The sequence below is a fragment of the Saimiri boliviensis genome, chromosome 13 (genome assembly GCF_048565385.1).
Source record: "Saimiri boliviensis isolate mSaiBol1 chromosome 13, mSaiBol1.pri, whole genome shotgun sequence".
Classification (NCBI taxonomy): Eukaryota; Metazoa; Chordata; class Mammalia; order Primates; family Cebidae; genus Saimiri; species Saimiri boliviensis.
In genome coordinates this window covers 102282608-102300215 of record NC_133461.1, presented here as the reverse complement: position 1 = coordinate 102300215, position 17608 = coordinate 102282608, and the positions used below count along the sequence as shown (strand labels likewise).

Here is a 17608-nt window from a genome sequence, read left to right as displayed (position 1 = left end):
GCCTACAAGAAACACACTTTAAAAAGACACAAAAAAGTTTAAAGTAAAAGGGTGAAAAAGACATATCACGATAGTGCAAATCTAAATAAAGCTGGACTGGCTTTCTTATGGGTAGTATGGAGCTGAGTCTGATATTTTTTACTCAATCTGATTATCTCTGTATTTTAATCAGGAGAGTATAGATGATTTTATATTTTCAATAACAGATTTATTGAGTATAATTGGCATACAATAAAACTGCACATATCTAAAGTGTATAATTCGATAAGTTTTGACATGTATGTACATGTATAAATTTCTATCCATCATTTCCCAAAGTTTCCTGTGGCCTTTGATACTCCTTTCTTCCCATCAATCTCTTCCTCCCCATCCCCAGGCAAGGACTGATCTTCTTTCCATAACTAGAGGTTATCTTGAATTTTCTAGACTTAATAGAAATCATATAGTATGCACTCTTTATTTGGTCTGGCCTCTTTCATTAAGCATAATTATTTTGTTTCACACATGTTGTTTCATATGTGAATAGTTTATTGCTTTATTTTACTGTATTTGTCTATTTATTACTAAGTAATATTTAATTAAATTGATTTACCAAAGTTTGTTTACTAGTGAATGAATATTTGGCTTGGTTCCAGTTTTGGAAAATAAAAATAAGCTGCTATGAGCATTCATGGACAAGTCTTTGTGTGGACATACGCTTCCTTGTCTCTCGGTTGTATACCCAAGAATGGCATAGCTAAGCCTTATGGTTAGGCATATGTTTCACTTCTTAAGAAAGTGTTCAACTGTTTTCCAAAGTTGTTACAGCGTTTTACATTACCAGTAGCAATGTAATGGTGACGTAAATGGTAAGTGCCAGTTCATCTGCGTCCTCACTGGCACTTGGTGTGGTTAGTCCTTTTAATTTTAGCCATTCTAATAAGGTATATAATGGTATCTTATTGTTGCCTTTAATTTGCATTCTCCTAATCATTAATAATGTTGAGTGTCTTTTCATGTGCTCACTTCTCAATTGCATATCTTCTTTGGTGAAGTCTCTGTTTACATCTTGTGCCCATTCTAAAATTGGATTGTTTTCTTATTATTGAATATTTAGCATTCTCAGTATATTCTGGATACAAGTCAATTAGCACCTTTTTTTGTGTATATTTTCTCTCAGTCTGTGGCTTAATTTTTCATTTCCTTAATGGTTGCTTTTGAAATTTTTAATCTCAATGAAGTCTAATCAGTTTTTTTCTCTCTCTCATAGATGCGGCTTTAAGTGTCATAGCTAAGACATTTTCACCTAATTGGAGATCACAAATGTTTTTCTCCAATGTTGTCTTCTAGACAGTTTTAGGTTTAAATTAAGGTCGATGGTCCATTTTAATTTTTTGTATGTCATCTGAGTATAGATTATGTTCATTTTTTGTATATAGATATTCAATTGTTCCAGCACCTTTTGTGAAAAGACTATCCTTTCTTCACTTATATTTATACTTTTTGTAATTGTCTCACAGTTCTTGGATATTCTGTGTTTTTAATACATATTTTTTAATCTTTGCATTCAGTTTAAGAAGTTTCTATTGAACTTTCTTCAAACTCACTGATGTTTCTCCCTTTGCAGTGATTAGTCAATTTATGAGCACATGAACAGCATTCTTAATTTCTGTTACAGCATTTTTTTAATCTCTAGCATTTCCTTATGATTATTTGTTAGATTTTTCAATTTCTCTGATTACATTGCCCATCTTTTCTTGTATCATTCCCACCTTCTCCATTAGAACACTTAGTATATTAGCCATAGTTGTTTTAAATTCCTGTTCTAACAATTCCAATATATCTGCCACATTTGAATCTGGTTATGATGCTTGCTCCATCTTCAGAATGTGTATTTTGAAAAGTAGTATACTTTGTCATGATTGCAGTATACTTTACTTGATATGATTTAGATGGGTAAAACCAACTGTGGTAAACAAGCTTTTAATGTGAGACTTTACTGTTTAGGAATTGTACAATGTTTACTGTTTGTTATAGTTGCAGGTGTCAGAGACTAAATTCTTTTGGTGCTGATGTTTTCTCTCCCCTGCTGTCTTTAGGTTTCCCTAGAGACTTCTTCTTAAATAAGGTCTGAGATATGCATTTCTTCCAATTGTATTCCCCTGTTATGAAACAGAAGCTCCACTGATGTAGTGGTGAGGTGTGGAGGGAAGGGAAGTGCTTGTAGTCTTAGGGTTAGAATTCAGTCATTTAGTGAGCGTATGCCCTGGGCTGTGACCTACACAAGTGCTTCTCAGTCCTCTCCTCCTTAGGTGAGACAAGGCTAAAGGGGTCTAGACTTTGGTATTTTCCTTTCCCCAGATTGGTTAGGCTTTAGTAAAACCCCAGTCAGTTAGGACCTGGTAAAATAGTTTGAGAGCAGGACTTGTTATGAAGAACAGAATTATCGGGGCAGACTTCAAAATTGCTATTTTTCCTTTCCCCTGCTGGAAACAAGAAGGGATTTTTCTCTGACCTTCACTTTGAGAAGCTGGTAGAGATCCTGGAGGAAAAGTTCACAAAATATGGGGGTTCCACTAAGACTGGCCTCCCCTGGAGTTTTAAACCCTAAGACTTGTTCTTGCTGAGCCCCCAACAATCTTTCAGCCACAGTTTGGATGTTACTGTTCGAGTAGTGATTCCTACAGAGGTTTCTGCTCTGTTAACTTGTGATTCTCCATATCAGTCTGTTTCTTTAATTTTGGGGGCAGTGGTTTGCCCCATGACCTCAATTCTCTGATGGATCTATGAAGAGTTGCTGATTTTCAGTTTGTTCAGTGTTTTGTTGTTTTGTTGTTGTTGTTGTCATTATGAGCATAGGCAACAACTTTCAGTTCTTTATATGTTGAACCAGAAACTGGGAGTCTGTCCTGACTAGCTGTTTGGCAGTTGCATTGTGGCTTAATATAATAAACATTTCAGTTTGTTTGAGTTCAATAGGCTCTGGCTATAAAAAAATATCCTGCTTGGGTTTCATAACAAAGAGAGCTAGGCTATTTTAATTTCCATACTTTATAGAGTTGTATGTGGGCATCAGATAAAATAATTTGTTTAACAGTATCTTCTAAGATTTTTTTGTAAGTATTTTTCTAAGATATTTTCTAAAATTTTTGTTTAAAAGTATTTTCTAGGTTACTTTCCTTCCTTCCTTCCCTCCCTCCCTCCTTCCCTCCCTCTCTTCCTTTCTCCCTTCAAAAGTTAATGTTATGAAACACAAAATAGACACTGAAGTAGGATTTTAAATTAATGTCTATCCTTTTATCTAAAATTTTTTTTTCAAATTTAAAAATTGCATAGAACACAGTTTAAAATGTCATTTGCCCCAGTTTAAAAATAATTGAGAAAGAAAAAAGTTAATTTTGTCTACTAATTTTATATAATACATAATGTAAAACACATGTATGACGTATGTATGTATTTATTTTATTTTACTTTAAGTTCTGGGATACATGTGCAGAATGTGCAGGTTTGTTACATAGGTATACATGTGCCATGGTGGTTTGCTGTACCTGTCAAACCGTCATCTAGGTTTTAAGCCCTGCATACATTAAGCATTTGTCCTAATGCTCTCTCTCTCTCATTGCTTCCCAACCTGCGACAGGCCCTGGTGTGTGATGTTCTCCTCCCTGTGGCCATGTGTGGAACAGGTATTTCATATATACAATTTGTGTTAATCCTCCTAAAAATAAAAGGAGGTAGACATATTTCCACTTTATTACTAGTGAGAAAACTGGAGGTAACTAGCTCAGGGGTGTGAAGAAATACACAGGGTGGCCATTCATTAAATGCTCATCAGATTCTAACGTTGCTCTTTTAGCTGCACAAAACTGCCAAGCTCTGGCGTCATTGCCATACAGTGGGCTCAATAAAATCTACCTATTTCCCTGCTCATTGAAGGGAAAATATAAAACTAAAACTCAGGTGCCCATCTAGAAACAAGAAGCATACATGCAGTCTAGTTGGGAGGGAGCCCCAAACTCTGAATTCTATGAATGCTGCAACTGGATGCTTGAGAGAAATGTTTCTTGCTCCCTGGTTACAAGCATATATCCAGTATAAGCAATTATTTCTTCAGGCAAATCTGATCTATGAAAATCCCCATTTGCAGAAAAGACAAATTAGAGAATATTTGCTTTGCCCACGAATTTCTTTGAATCACAGATTCCATTGCCTTAAAATGTAACACAATGGAAACAAATCATTCCATAATTCATTTAGCAGCACCAGGACTCTTTTGCTCACAATAATTCTCCAAAATATTTTACTCTCTGTTGATATGTTAACCAAAAAATTCTGACTTCAGTGAGGATGGAGTAGCATTTTTATACTGAGTTAGTTACTGTATTAAGGCACAATACTGGGTATCAGCATGAACTCTCACAAGAAATATGAGTGCAGTATGATAGTTCTCATTTTATAGATGAGCAACCCAGGACTCAGGAAATTTTAAGTAATTCACAAAAGTTATATAGCCAAAGGTAAGAAGAAAAGGCATTCCTCAGAATCCATGGGGGATTGGTTCCAGCATCCCTGAGGATACCAAGACCCAAGGATGCTCAAGTCCTTGATAGAAAATGGCATAGTATTTGCATGTAAACTGTGCAAGACTGGGTTCAGTGGCTCACACCTATAATCCCAGTACTTTGGGAGGCTGGGGCAAGCAGATTACTTGAGGTCAGGAGTTCAAGACCAGCCTGGCCAACATGGCGAAACCCTATCTCTATTAAAAATACAAAAATGAGCCAGGTCTGGTGGCATGTACCTGTAATCCCAGCTACTTGGGAGAGTGAGGCAGGAGAATCGCTTGCACCCAGGAGGCGGAGGTTGCAGTGAGCTAAGATCTTGCCGCTGCATTCCACCCTGGGGGACAGAGACTCCCTCTCAAAAAAAAAAAAAAAAAAAAAAATTAAAACAAAACTATGCACATTCTTCAATATACTTTAAGTCATTTCTAGATTACTTATGATACCTAATACCATGTAAATGCTATGTAAGTAGTTGTGAGACTGTGTTGTTTAGGGAATAATGACAAGAGAAAAATCTGTACATGTTCCATATAGATGCAATCATCCTTTTAAAAGTATATATTTTTGATCCACCATTGAATTCATGGATACAGAATCTGTGGATGTGGAGGGCTGGCTGTAATTGCTACTTTTAAGGAGCAGCTTAGCTACTCTGCCCTAGGGACTCAGGAAATTTTGAGAGAAATGTTTTCTGCCAAATGAAGGGTGTGGCAGCTCTAGGCACTGTCCTAAGCACATTACAGGTTAACTCATGAAAGCCTCCGAACAGCTCTTCAGGTAAACACCGGTAATAGTCTCACTTTACAGATAAGGAAACTAAGGTAGAGTGTTTAGTAACTTTCCTTTGATCCCAGAAGTAGTAAGTGGTGGCTGCCAGTTTTAAATTTAGGCAATGTGGTCAAAGTCCATACTCATAATTATATGTTTCCTGAATGGGTATGTTAAATAAGAACACTGTGCAACCACTAATTTTAAAGCATATTTACTTTAACAGACCCCCAGATTTTGTTGTTCTGCACAACACTGAGAGGAAATCCAAATAACCAATGAAGTCCTTATGTATTTTGATAGCAAGAGGTAAACTAGCTGGAGCGAATGTACCCTAAGCTAGAAAGATGGGCTACAAGCATCTCAGATACAAAATTCACAGGTGATTTGTTTTTCTCATTCTGAGGAAGGTAGTTCCCAACTTGGTGTGAAGAGCTTAATAAGATCATTAAAAATCTGCATTAAAAAAAAATTCTGTTCTGCCTTCTTTACCACATTGGCTTCCATTTGCTTTATGATCCTCATGATCATAAAGCAGCTGCTGTTGCTGCTTCAAGAATTATATCCTCACACAACTGCATCCACAAGCAGGATGAAGACTCTCCTGCCCACCTCTTATTCTTTGGGAAGGAAACTCATATCTATAGACTTCTTTTCACATCTTTTGGCCTCATGTGTTCCTGTTCTATGTTCTTGTTGCCAGGCTGGTGGAGGATAGAGAAGACTTCCTCCAAAAAGGCCAGGCTGCAGGGCTGATGTGTCACATCTATTCTAACACTGCTGCTCACCCCTTGGCATTCTGTGCTGATTACAACACATGGCAGAGGCAAAGCTTAAATCAGCAAAGGGTTTTGCAATGTCTCCAAAGGGCTGTAGTCCCTGGAGAGAAATTCTCTTAGATTTGTGGCATTCCAGGTCAAAGGTTTGGTAGATGGCTAAAAGAGAAGACCAAAGAGGTGTTTAGCGGGTTGGGGAAGAGAAGGAGGAGATGGGTAGAGAAAAATAGGTGGTGGATTTTTATCTGACATGGATTAGGCTGGAGATGTCAAGATATTCTCATTTCTTATGCCAGCTTCAATCACTGGAGCTAACTGTAGGCTCTGGGACCTTGTTTGGGGAAGAATTCTCCTGGTAGAGGGAATATTGGCACTTTTAGTCTCTGTATTGAGAAGGAAGTAGGGGGTTGGGCTGTCGGTAAGGAAGATGCATGGAACAGCTATTGGATAGGAAGCCAAAACAGTATCTCCCCCACCCAGAAAGCTTCCAGGTGTCATATTCAAGACTAGACTGTGACTGAACCGATCCCTGCTAATTGGCAATTCTGAAGCAGTTATTCTTCTAGATATTGCTGATTAAATGGGGAGCCCAGAATGTTCATCATTCTCCAATCAAAACTATAGTGGCATAATATCCTGCTGTGTTCTTGACAAATCTATTGACTTAAGGTTTCCTTCATTTGATCACAGACCCTTTGGACTGGACAATCCCTTAGAGACCATTAGTCCATACCCATCATTTGGCAGACGATGACATTTATGCCTAGAGAGAGAACGTGACTCTTCCAAGATCATACAGATCACACAGAGACAAGGGCAACATTTCAGTTCAGATCTCTTAATTCAAAAGTGATTTTAGATTGCCCAGGCTGCATCTGCAAAGAGCAAAGCAGGCAACTTAAACCATGAGGAAATACATTGGACATGGTGGATCAAAAGGATGGAAGGAGCTCGGAGTCTGGTAACTGCAGGCTCCGACATCCTCCTCTCTGCAACAGAGCCACTCAGGAGCAGCCTCTGCAACTTGCTCTTCCACTGCACCCACTTCCATGACTGCTGGCAGGTAACCTCTAAGAATTCAGGTGTCTGCCTGATGATGTACTGCTGAAAAGCCAAAGATGTCCAGCAAAACCTAGATCCTTCTGTGCTTATGAAAATGATATCACTAACTGCCAGGAGCTTACCAGGGACAAATTGCATGGGGGGGTGTGGAGAATATCTCAGAATACAGGGCAACCAAACAATATTTTGAGTGTCTGTTCTAGACATTGTGCTAGGTGCTGAGAGCCAACGCTGAGTAAATATGGTCGTGGCCTTTGTTCATGGAGCAAAGAGACTGGAGGGAAGACAGACAAAATTCTTGCAAAATTAGGTTGGAATAAAAGTAATACGTTCTCTCTAGGGAAGGACGTGGCGCTAGGAGGATGTGCTCCTGGGAGACCCGGCCTAGTCTGGGAGGGTAGGAAAGGCTTCCTCCATAAAGGCCGAGCTGCAATCGGGTCTGATGCGTCACATCTGTTCTAACACACCTGCTCACCCCTTGTCATTCTGTGCTGATTACAACGCATGGCGGAAGCGGAGCTTAAACCAACAGAGGACTTTGCTATGTGTCCAAAGGGCGGTAATCACTGGAAAGGAGGTCTTTAAGATTTGTGGCATTCCAGGTCAAAGGTTTGGGTAAGTGGTTAAAAGAGAAGATCAAAGAGGTGTTTAGTGAATTGGGGAAGGAAAGAAGGAGATGGGTAGAAAAAAATAGGTGGTGTATTTTTATCTGACGTGGATTGGTTTGGAGATGGCAAAATATGTTTATTTCTTATGCCGACTTCAATCACTGGAGCTAACCAGAGGCTTTGGGAAGCTCCAGTGACTGAAGTTCAGGGAAGAATTCTGAGACCTCGTCTGGACTCAGTGCAAAAGAGCCCTGTGATTGATGGGGGCCGTCTGCTGTGAGTACAGGAGGAGAAGGAAGTGCTGAAACACTTGCTGTGTATTTGACATTTCTGACATGGGCAAAACCGTGTCGCCAAAACTTAGGATTGCTGAAAAAAGATGGGTTTTGGACATACATTATATCTTAGGTCTAAAAATGTGCGACAGTGTGATATTGTGCAAATTAAAATCTCTGAGCTTTACTCTTCTGTGACGTGGAAATCTATCTCGGTGCATTTCTGCTATATCTTGTGCTGACAGGACCAGATTGAAGGCAGGCACTGAGGGTTCACTTGAAGCTCCCTTCCCAAGAAAAGTTGCACAACCTCAACTCAACAGAGAAGAGGGGCTTCTAGAAGAACCCCACAGATACATCCTGTATTCATTTTATTTTGCGGCTGTAACTCAGCAGCTTAAAGCTCTACCCCAGGTGTCCCCAAACTACGGCCGGCGGGCCGCATACGGCCCCCTGAGGCCATTTTTCCGGCCTCCAGCCACACTTCGGGAAGGGGCACCTCTTTCAATGGTGGTCAGTGAGAGAAGCACAGTATGTGGCGGCCCTCCAACGGTCCAAGGGACAGTGAACTGGCCCCCTGTGTAAAAAGTTTGGGGACGCCTGCTCTACGCATTTATCAGCTTGTGTTTCTGTGGGTAAGGATTCTAGCATAGGCTCTGCTGGGTCTCTCAGGATCTCATGACATTGAAACCAAGGGGTTGGCTAGGCTAGACCCCTATCTGGAGGTTATGGGAACAGTCCAGTTCCAAGCTCATTCAGGTTGGCAGATGCCAGTTTCTCCTGGGTGTAGGTCTGAGGTCCTCAGTTCCTTACGGGCTGCAGCTGGGACCTGCTCTGTGCAGCTGGAGGTCACTAACACTCCAGCTTATGTGTGCTCTGCATTTCCAAGCCAGCAAGGACCCATCTAATCCTTATGCTTCAAATCGTCTGACTGATTCTCCCTTCTGCTTTAAAAAGGCTCATGTCCTTAAATCCGCTCCACCTGGATAATCTCTGCGGGGCTACTCTAAGGACATGGGCTATTTCTGAGAGCTGTAGGTCAACTGACGAGAGTTCAATGATGCCTGCAAAATGTTTTCACAGCAGCAGCTAGACTCGTGTTGGTTGAAGAACGCCGTTCCCATTGCATGGGAATCTTGCGGGGGCATCTTTAGGGTTCTGCATACCACACACCCTAACTTGAAAAGTCAGGAGAGAAAGGTGATAGTAGGTTCAGGAACACAAGGAAATACATGCTCCTTGAAACTCCTCCTGCCAGTGAGGAGCAACTTTACCTGAACGTGATGGGAGGAGCTGGAGGTCAGCTTTCTTAAGGGCTCTTTCAGGCAGAAAGCCAGAGTGGCCCTCGGGGCTCTCCCTCCACTGCCCTAGGAGAACAGTGGTTCCAGAAACAAAGCCAGAAAAAAAAAAAAGCCAGGCACAGCTGCCTGGGAACCTTGTAGTGAGGTCAAACCAAAGACAAGATGTGATAGGGAGAACTTCAGTAAAATATGCAGAAGAGACTTCACAGGGGCAGATTTTGCTTCCTGGGGGTCCCCAGGGATTTTTCTTTTCAGTCACCTCAGCTGCTGTGTCACTGAACGGGAAGACAGATAATTATCAGCCAGTCCTTTAGCTTATGTTCTGTGATAAGAGCTCCACAGAAACTAGAGAGACACAAAATAGGCCTAAAGAGACTCACTGATGCCAGGGTCATGCAGAATTGCCCTTGTTGAGGGATGTGTCAACAGGGAAAATGCGATCTGAGACTGACAAGAGACAAAAGCTCAAAACAAGGCTTTCGTAGTACTCAGCTGCATAGGAATGGTTGGTATTGCTTTGAGAAATATTTATTAGCACAGAAAAGAGAAATATATTTAAAATAGCATCTGCTTTGTCTGAATAAAATTCCAGAAGCTATGGACCAAATTAATGATAAAAGATTACAAAATAAACTTATGTGAAATGGGCTGAGAAGAGAAAGAAAAAAATATATAAGGAGATCCCTATGTTGTTGGGAAGTATTTCAGGAAAATAAAATGTGTACCAGCATTGAGACATGCATTAGAGTTGGTTATATATAGATTTGTACTTTTATAAGTAAGTAAATAAATAAATAAACTCACCATGAACAAAGTATTCAAGTCAAGGTGGAAAATTCTCCCAGAATGCAGAGGAAAAAGGGCAAATGAAAACATTTAAAATGAACAAGACATAAACAGAATGTATGATGTATTAATAAGTATTCTTTTGGTAAGGATGATAGAAACTCATCTATCAAATCAAATGAATTTAAATATTGGAGGGATTTTTGTGGGGTCACATAACCAGGAGGGCCCAGAGTGCTTTGACTTCAAGGTTTTCACTAGACTGCTGTTTCATAATTGACTATCTTAAACCATTTTTATGTTTATATTGATCAACTTTTATCCCTTATGGCATGGAGTGAAACATTCATTTTTAAGGGTATATTTATCTGCTTTATTTACTCATTATTCACTGAGAACTAAAGTAGATAAAGTGGAGCTCATTAAAGACAGATTAAAGATGCTCTCAGTGGGTGGGTATTTATTTTCCAGATCAAATGCATTTCTGCTTTTTAAATTTAATTCAATTTTATCTTAAGTCCTTGGATGCATGTACAGGATGTGCAGATTTGTTACATAGATAAACGTGTGCCATGGTGACTTGCTGCACCTATTAACTCATCACCTAGGTATGAAGCCCCAAATGCATTAGCCATTTATCCTGATGCTCTCCCTCCCCTCTCCCTCAAATCCATTTCCTAAAGACCAAATTTATGCTTCTGTTTCTATTTCTCCTTCCTATTTTTCTGTCTTGGCATTCTATTATGTATGGAGAATTTGCCACTAGGCTTCGGAATTGTTTTCCTTTGAGATAAGGAAGGATGTTTATTTCTGTGCAAATTCTGTGTAGTCATGCTGTTTCTGAGAATGGGGAGGATTTGTGCAGCAAGGAAGCCTTGGTATTCTGAGTGCCTGGCATTGCCCCTCAGAGAGGTCTGGGAGCTTGCAGGAGAGAGCTATGCCCACCAGGTGGTGCTCTGGCTGTTTTCTTTCTGGGAGCTCAGGCAATAGTTCTGCAAAAACGTATAGTTTCACAGGAGAGGCTGTTCCCCCTGGTAATTGGGATAGAGTTGCTATGGTGATGAGAGGGTGTTGGGATGTTTATGGCTTTGGAAGAGCCAATGCCTGTGAGCTATCAGATTATATCCTTTGATAATAATGGCTGGCATAGCAAGGTCACGAAAATCCGCCAAGATTGTGCAAACTGCAGCGGTCGCTATTCTTTGCATGCTCTTCCGTGATTTATGAGCTGCAACTGGAGTGTTGAGAGTGACAGAAAGTACTTCTTTTAACATGCTTATCTTATGCCGCAGTGGATTTTTGCCATTTTCTGTATATGTTTTATCTCCATCACCAGCGTTTCTCAATGTGGTTTTTATAAAAATGCTCCACGAAGAAAGATTCCATTGGTTCAACAAGTGTGGGAAAGATGGCCTGTTAATGCTCTTGGAGATTCACCATGTACAGCAGCATATTAACATATACTAGAAGTCCTGTCATTTCCAAAATTCACAGGACACTCGAACCCTTCTAAGGGAATAGTCGCTAACACATAGGGAATCTATCTTCATTTTCTTCCTTTACTAAGGTTAATAAATATTACATTAAATGTGGATTCAATTGTAGTTTATGTTCATGTACGTCTCCCCAACACGGTGTTGAGTTCTTTTCTTTTTCTTTCTTTCTTTCTTTTTTTTTTTTTTTGAGACAGAGTCTTGCTCTGTCACCCAGGCTGGAGTGGAGTGGGGTGATCTCAGCTCACTGCAACCTCCATCTCCTGGATTCAAGCAATTCTCCTGCCCTAGCCTCCCGAGTAGCTGAGATTACAGGCCCCTGCCACCATGCCCAGGTAATTTTTGCATTTTTAGTAGAGACGAGGTTTCTCCATGTTGACCAGGCTGGTCTTGAATGCCTGCTCTCAGGTGGTCTGCCCGCCTTGGCCTCCCAAAGTGCTGGGATTATAGGCGTGAGCCACGGTGCCCGGCCAAGTTCTTTTAATTTGGCACTAACCTAGCAAAAGCTTACTGCATAATGGAGGCTCGATAAATATTAATTGTTGTTTTGGGGCATCTAATAAATATTTTCCAATTGAATTATCTATTCATGAATACCACTGATTGCAATTATTCCTATAAATGACCTTTAATGATAGATTTTAGTGGACAAATGAATTCAGCATCCAAGACATGACTAAATATTAGTAATAAGTCATTCATACCATAGCACGGGGTTATTACCATATTCTCAAAAGATTGAAACACTTTCACTTTTCTACTCTCCATTAATTTTCTATTTCATCACATTTCCCCCGATGTTTTAAGATCAATATGTTGCTAGCCATTTATCAGAAAAACACATTTCTTCCTAAGAATAATCAATCTATAATTGATGATAAAATGTAACCCAGGAAAATACAAGAACACTGAGTATTTGCTCATATATGCCTTGTCTCCCCAGGGAGTCATCCTCACTAAAGGCTTACTGTGTGCCTGTCACCATGTCTCCTGCATCTTTTTGGGAAAGTGTCACTTAGGTCTGAACGTCCTCCTGCTGGACAAAGAAGAACAACAGCATGGCACCCGAGGGGGATGCTCCTTGTCAAAGCCTGTGACAGGGCACTAAACGGAGGGCATTTGATTCCTTTCGTCTGGGTAAAATGATGCTATTTCCATTGATGAGCACTTCAAATATGGAAGCCTCTGCTTGATTTTGTATTTAAACAGATCTAGACTCAAAAATGTTTTCCCTACAATAATTTTCAAGAGATGAGGGAAGATACATCTGAGTCTTCATTTTCTCATTTCTGATATGGGGATGATAAAAGTCACCAAATGGGCTATTTTGAGAATTAGGTGTAATAACGTATATAATAAAACAGCAAAGTGCCTGATATGCAGCCAGGCGCTCAATAAATATTACTTCTCCATTTACCTACTTTTCCCATTGTTTGCCTTTTTCCCAATGTCACTGCAACAACAACGACAACAGCAAAATGGAATTCTCGGGTGCAGGGTGGGGAGAAAATAACAGGGGAAGACACCAACATCTAGAGTGGCATTTAAACATCTTCACTTTTAAATTTCTACTCTTTCCAAGCTCCACTTGTGAATCTGGAGCTGACAAATCCTCCTACTTATCCTTCTCTGCTTTATATTCTTTTATTTCCAGCACACATAAGCATTGGTATTTTAGGCTCACACACCATATAAATCTAGCCAAGGTGTTTTGACTGGCAGTGTTCCTAGTGGCATAGGTGGGGGCTAACTTCAATGTAAAATAGAAACTTTCACAATTTTACCTCGTTGTTCATACTCAAAGGTCATTTTTTGTTAGGTGATTAAGGTTTGCATTCACCTGTTTTTCTGAGTTCACTTCTCCTGTCCAATTCCTTAGGATCCACTGGCTCAGCTACCATCTTGTCTTTCTCCTATAACATGGGCTTTTTCCCTGGTGCTTATCTATCCATATTTTTTAAGCTCTCGAGTTAATGCTAAATTCAGATTCCTTTTGAACAAGCCTCCAAGTTATTTAACCTAAAGGTGGACAATCAACTTCTACTGAGGATATTTTAGTTACAAATTAATATTTGTCCTAGATTTCATTGGTAATCAACTCATTATTCCTTTTCAAACCTCATAGATCAGCATAATGACTTTAATTAGCAGCCTAAATAAGAATCAATGATCCACACATTCAACTATTTCAATAGATTATTTGGCTGGAGGGAGGGCTGCATAATGATACATTTTTTTCAAAGTCATTAATTCTTAGTTTTACAATACACTATCTTATAGACATATATTTTGGCTTTTATACTAATAATCCCCATTATAAATCAGGCAGAAATAAATCTGAGATCTTTTTCAGTTAGCTGTCTCAAGTTCACAAACAAATTTACTGCAGTTTGAAAGAATTTGAGGATAAAGATTATAAAAAAGTTTCATGTCTGCAGTTTGATAGTATTCAGTTGCGAGTTACCTTAATATTTCTTTGTGAATTTTAGACCCATTTTAATTTCATTTCCTAATTAGATGGGTTATGGGAACCAGATCTCATCTGGTATCAGTGGTGCCCAGCCCATGTTGCTGCACTTGCAGAGAATGGCAATTGAATGAACCATGTGTCCATCTGTTACATGTTCAAGTTCACTTTTACTTTCCAGTCCAAGACTGGGGACCTTCTTGTTCCTTTGGTCCCTGGGGAAGAAAAGGCCTTTCTTTTTATATGTAGCTTATCCCTTCATTGTGCTTCAAAACAGTGTCACAATCCCAAACTCAGAGCTACTAAGGGTCTGTTACCCTGAGTACAATGGTAAGAGAATTTTTTTTTTTTTTTTTGGAGACAGAGTCTCTCTCTATTGCCCATGCTGGAGTGGAGTGCAGTGGCATGATCTTGGCTCACTGCAACTTGGGCCTCCTGGGTTCATGCAGTTCTCCTGCCTCAGCCTCCTCAGTAACTGGGACTAGAGGCATGCACCACAATGCCTGGATAATTCTTGTAGTGTTAGTAGAGGTGGAGGTTTCCCTCTGTTGGCCAGACTGATCTCAAACTCCTGACCTCAACTGATCCACCTGTCTTGGCCTCCTAAAGTGTTGAGATTTTAGGCACGAGCCACTGCACCTAGCCGAGAAATATGTTTAAAAAGACATACAAAGGTTGACAGAATTTACCCCATGAAATGCCTAGACTGGGAACCAGGGCCATTTCTTCAACACATAAATTTATTCACATAAATTTAGGCATTTATGAAAGCATTTATTAGTAAGTTTAAACACATTAAATATAATTTTTTGGCTCTGCATTCCTTACTTTGTGAATTATCTGCTAACATCCCTTATTTATTTGTTCTATTGGAATGTTTATCTTTTTCTGATTAATTTACACTTGCTCTTCACATCAGGATGCTATTTAACTTTCAAACTAGTGTGGGACATATTTCTCCCAATTAGCCATATTTATTTATTTTTGTTTTGTTGTTTTCGGTTACACTGATATTTAAAATTTTTATTTAGTTAAATCTAGCACTTTTCCTTTAAGGCCTCTGCTTTTGTTTAGAAAGTTTTCCCCGACGACACAGTTATATAAATGTTTATCTGTTGTTTCTTCTGAAACTCTTGGATTTTATTTCCTTCCCTACGTTCAACTACTCCATCTGGAAATTATTTAGATGTAAGGATTGAGATAAGAATCTAATTTAGATTATTACAAACCAGTTATTTGACACTATTTTTGCATAATCCATCTTTTTTCCACATTTAATGTTCTGAACTTTGTGTTTGTGTGTGTACACATTTAGTTTTATTGTCACAAAGCAACTTGTACACTTTTAACATTTAAAACTGAGCATCATCTTTCCTTTCCAGTGAAACAAAAAGGATATTTAAAAATAAACAGGAACAAAATTACAATCGAGAATGGCAATTCCAAATAAGATTCTACAGGTTCTGCTGATTCTCCCACTGAGTGGCAGGGCTCAAGTCAGCATTGGGAGAGAATTTATTTTAAAAGTGTCATCTTAAACTGCAGGGATGTCTGTCAAATAGCACAATTAAACATGCCAAAGGAGAAGCCATGTTGTCAAATGGCCACTTAACCCACCCAAACAGCCAAACCCAGCCTTTGCTGATCTTCTATAACCCCATTTTTTCAAGTTTTTCTTTCTTCTTTCTTTTTTTTTTTTTTTTTAACAAAAGAGAGCAGACAGACATATGTTGGTAAATGCTAACTGTCCGTATTCACACAGAGACACAGTATACTCTATGAGCCCAATATACAGAGAAAGGAGAAAAAAAATCTAGAATTCTATGTGCAACTTCTTTTTTCCCACAGAACTCAGTGCTCTTGATTCCATACAGTTTTTGTTCAGACAGGAAAGGATAAAAATGAATTTTGAACAGAAAGGGGTAAAGACTCTTTTTCCACTGTATTCTGCTCAAGGTATTTCCCCCCAAATAAGTTGAGAACCATGGTGTATGAAAAGAGACCTCAAGAACAGGGAACCTGAGCACTAGTTGGGGGTTAAAAAAAAAAAAAAGATGGCAACTTGCTCCCAGGGACTGGAGAAAAATTTTAAAAAGGAAGACTGGAATCCATCAGCGTTCTGTTAGTCATCTTCTCCTTCATCCTCCTCTCCTTCCTTCCTTTCATCATCATCTTCTTCACCTTCATTCTCATCCCCTTCTTCATCAATATCTTCTAATCCTTCCTCCTCCTCATCATTTTCTTCTTCTCCTCCTTCTTCTTCATCATCCATATGGGAACCAAGCAGTACTGTAAAGAGTTTGGTCAACTATCACCTTTGATGACCTCTCCTAACTCATCAGCACCTGCATCAGAATGGTCAGTAAACCAGGTAAAGAAGCTCTCTGGTTCCTCCTGCTGCCTCTTCCTGCTGGCTTTATTCTGCATTTGACTTGAACATTTTGTCAGATCCTTTCCAGATTTCCATTTGATTTTGGGGAGCTTTCAAGATGGATCACCACTCTCATTCAGATGAAATTCTTTGGAGAGAACTTTATTTTCAAAGGAAGGATTTTCATCAGAATTGAAATCTATTCTGTAACTTGATTTAATATCTTCAAATTCTGTCACTTCAACTCTGGTCCTCCTCCCCAAGCAGTGCAGACACTTGTGGGTGGTTGACAAACGTTTTACCACAAAATTTGGGATTCTGGTGATTGATTCTGACATCTTCTGAAAAACCGGTTGGCGGAGTTTGTTATATTTCTGTTCCGCTTTCAAAATCTCACTGGCTTGTGCATTAAGTCTGTCCATTTCATTTTGTATTTCATCGATGTGTTCAATTGCTCCTTGCTGTTCTTTTTCTCCCTGCTTTGGGAAGCCGCAGAGGCTGATGTCTCCTCTGGTCCCAGAGCAGGAGGTGGTCTTGGTTTCTTCTTCTGAGTTGGGAGTGGAGACTGGCATTTGGGGGCCATGCTGCTAAGGAGGTCCAAGAACCAGATCATGAGTTTCCTCACTCATCCAGAAGCAGGCAGAACACTGAATATTCTGAAACTTCTTTAACACATAATACATCCTTGTGCATGTATTATAGTTCCGCGATTTTCTTTTCTGTTGCACTAATCTATATCTTCATACCTGTTCCATTATTTTTTAAATATATATACTTTGATGCTTTAAAATCAAATAGAATAACTCTTGTAAAACAATTTTTATTTTGGCTCAAATTGATCATGGCCAAGCACGAAGTTATCAATCCAGAAGAAAAGACAAACTTTAGAAACAATTTTCTAAGTGGTTTCCAAATTGTATTGCGTATTTTATTGGAATTGGCTAATGCAAACTGAGGAGGACTGAAATTTTGTCTCATTCAATATTTTCTTGTAGGCACAGAATGGCTCTTTTCGACAATTATTTAAGTCTCCTTTTTGACCCTCAAATACTGTGTTCTGAACCCACCAGCGTCGAAGCTGAGGCCAGGCTTGCTGCAGGTGCTCCCGGCCATGACAGAGCAAGCAGGGATTCTAAAGCAGTCCAGGTTCTGAGATG

At 39.5% G+C, this 17608-nt stretch overlaps 1 pseudogene; it reads right to left on the bottom strand.

Annotated features, from left to right (window-relative positions):
- Window positions 1-15416: 15416 nt before the first annotated feature.
- LOC101030888 (protein SET pseudogene) lies at window positions 15417-17152 on the bottom strand (annotated as a pseudogene).
- Between the last annotated feature and the right edge of the window lie 456 nt (window positions 17153-17608).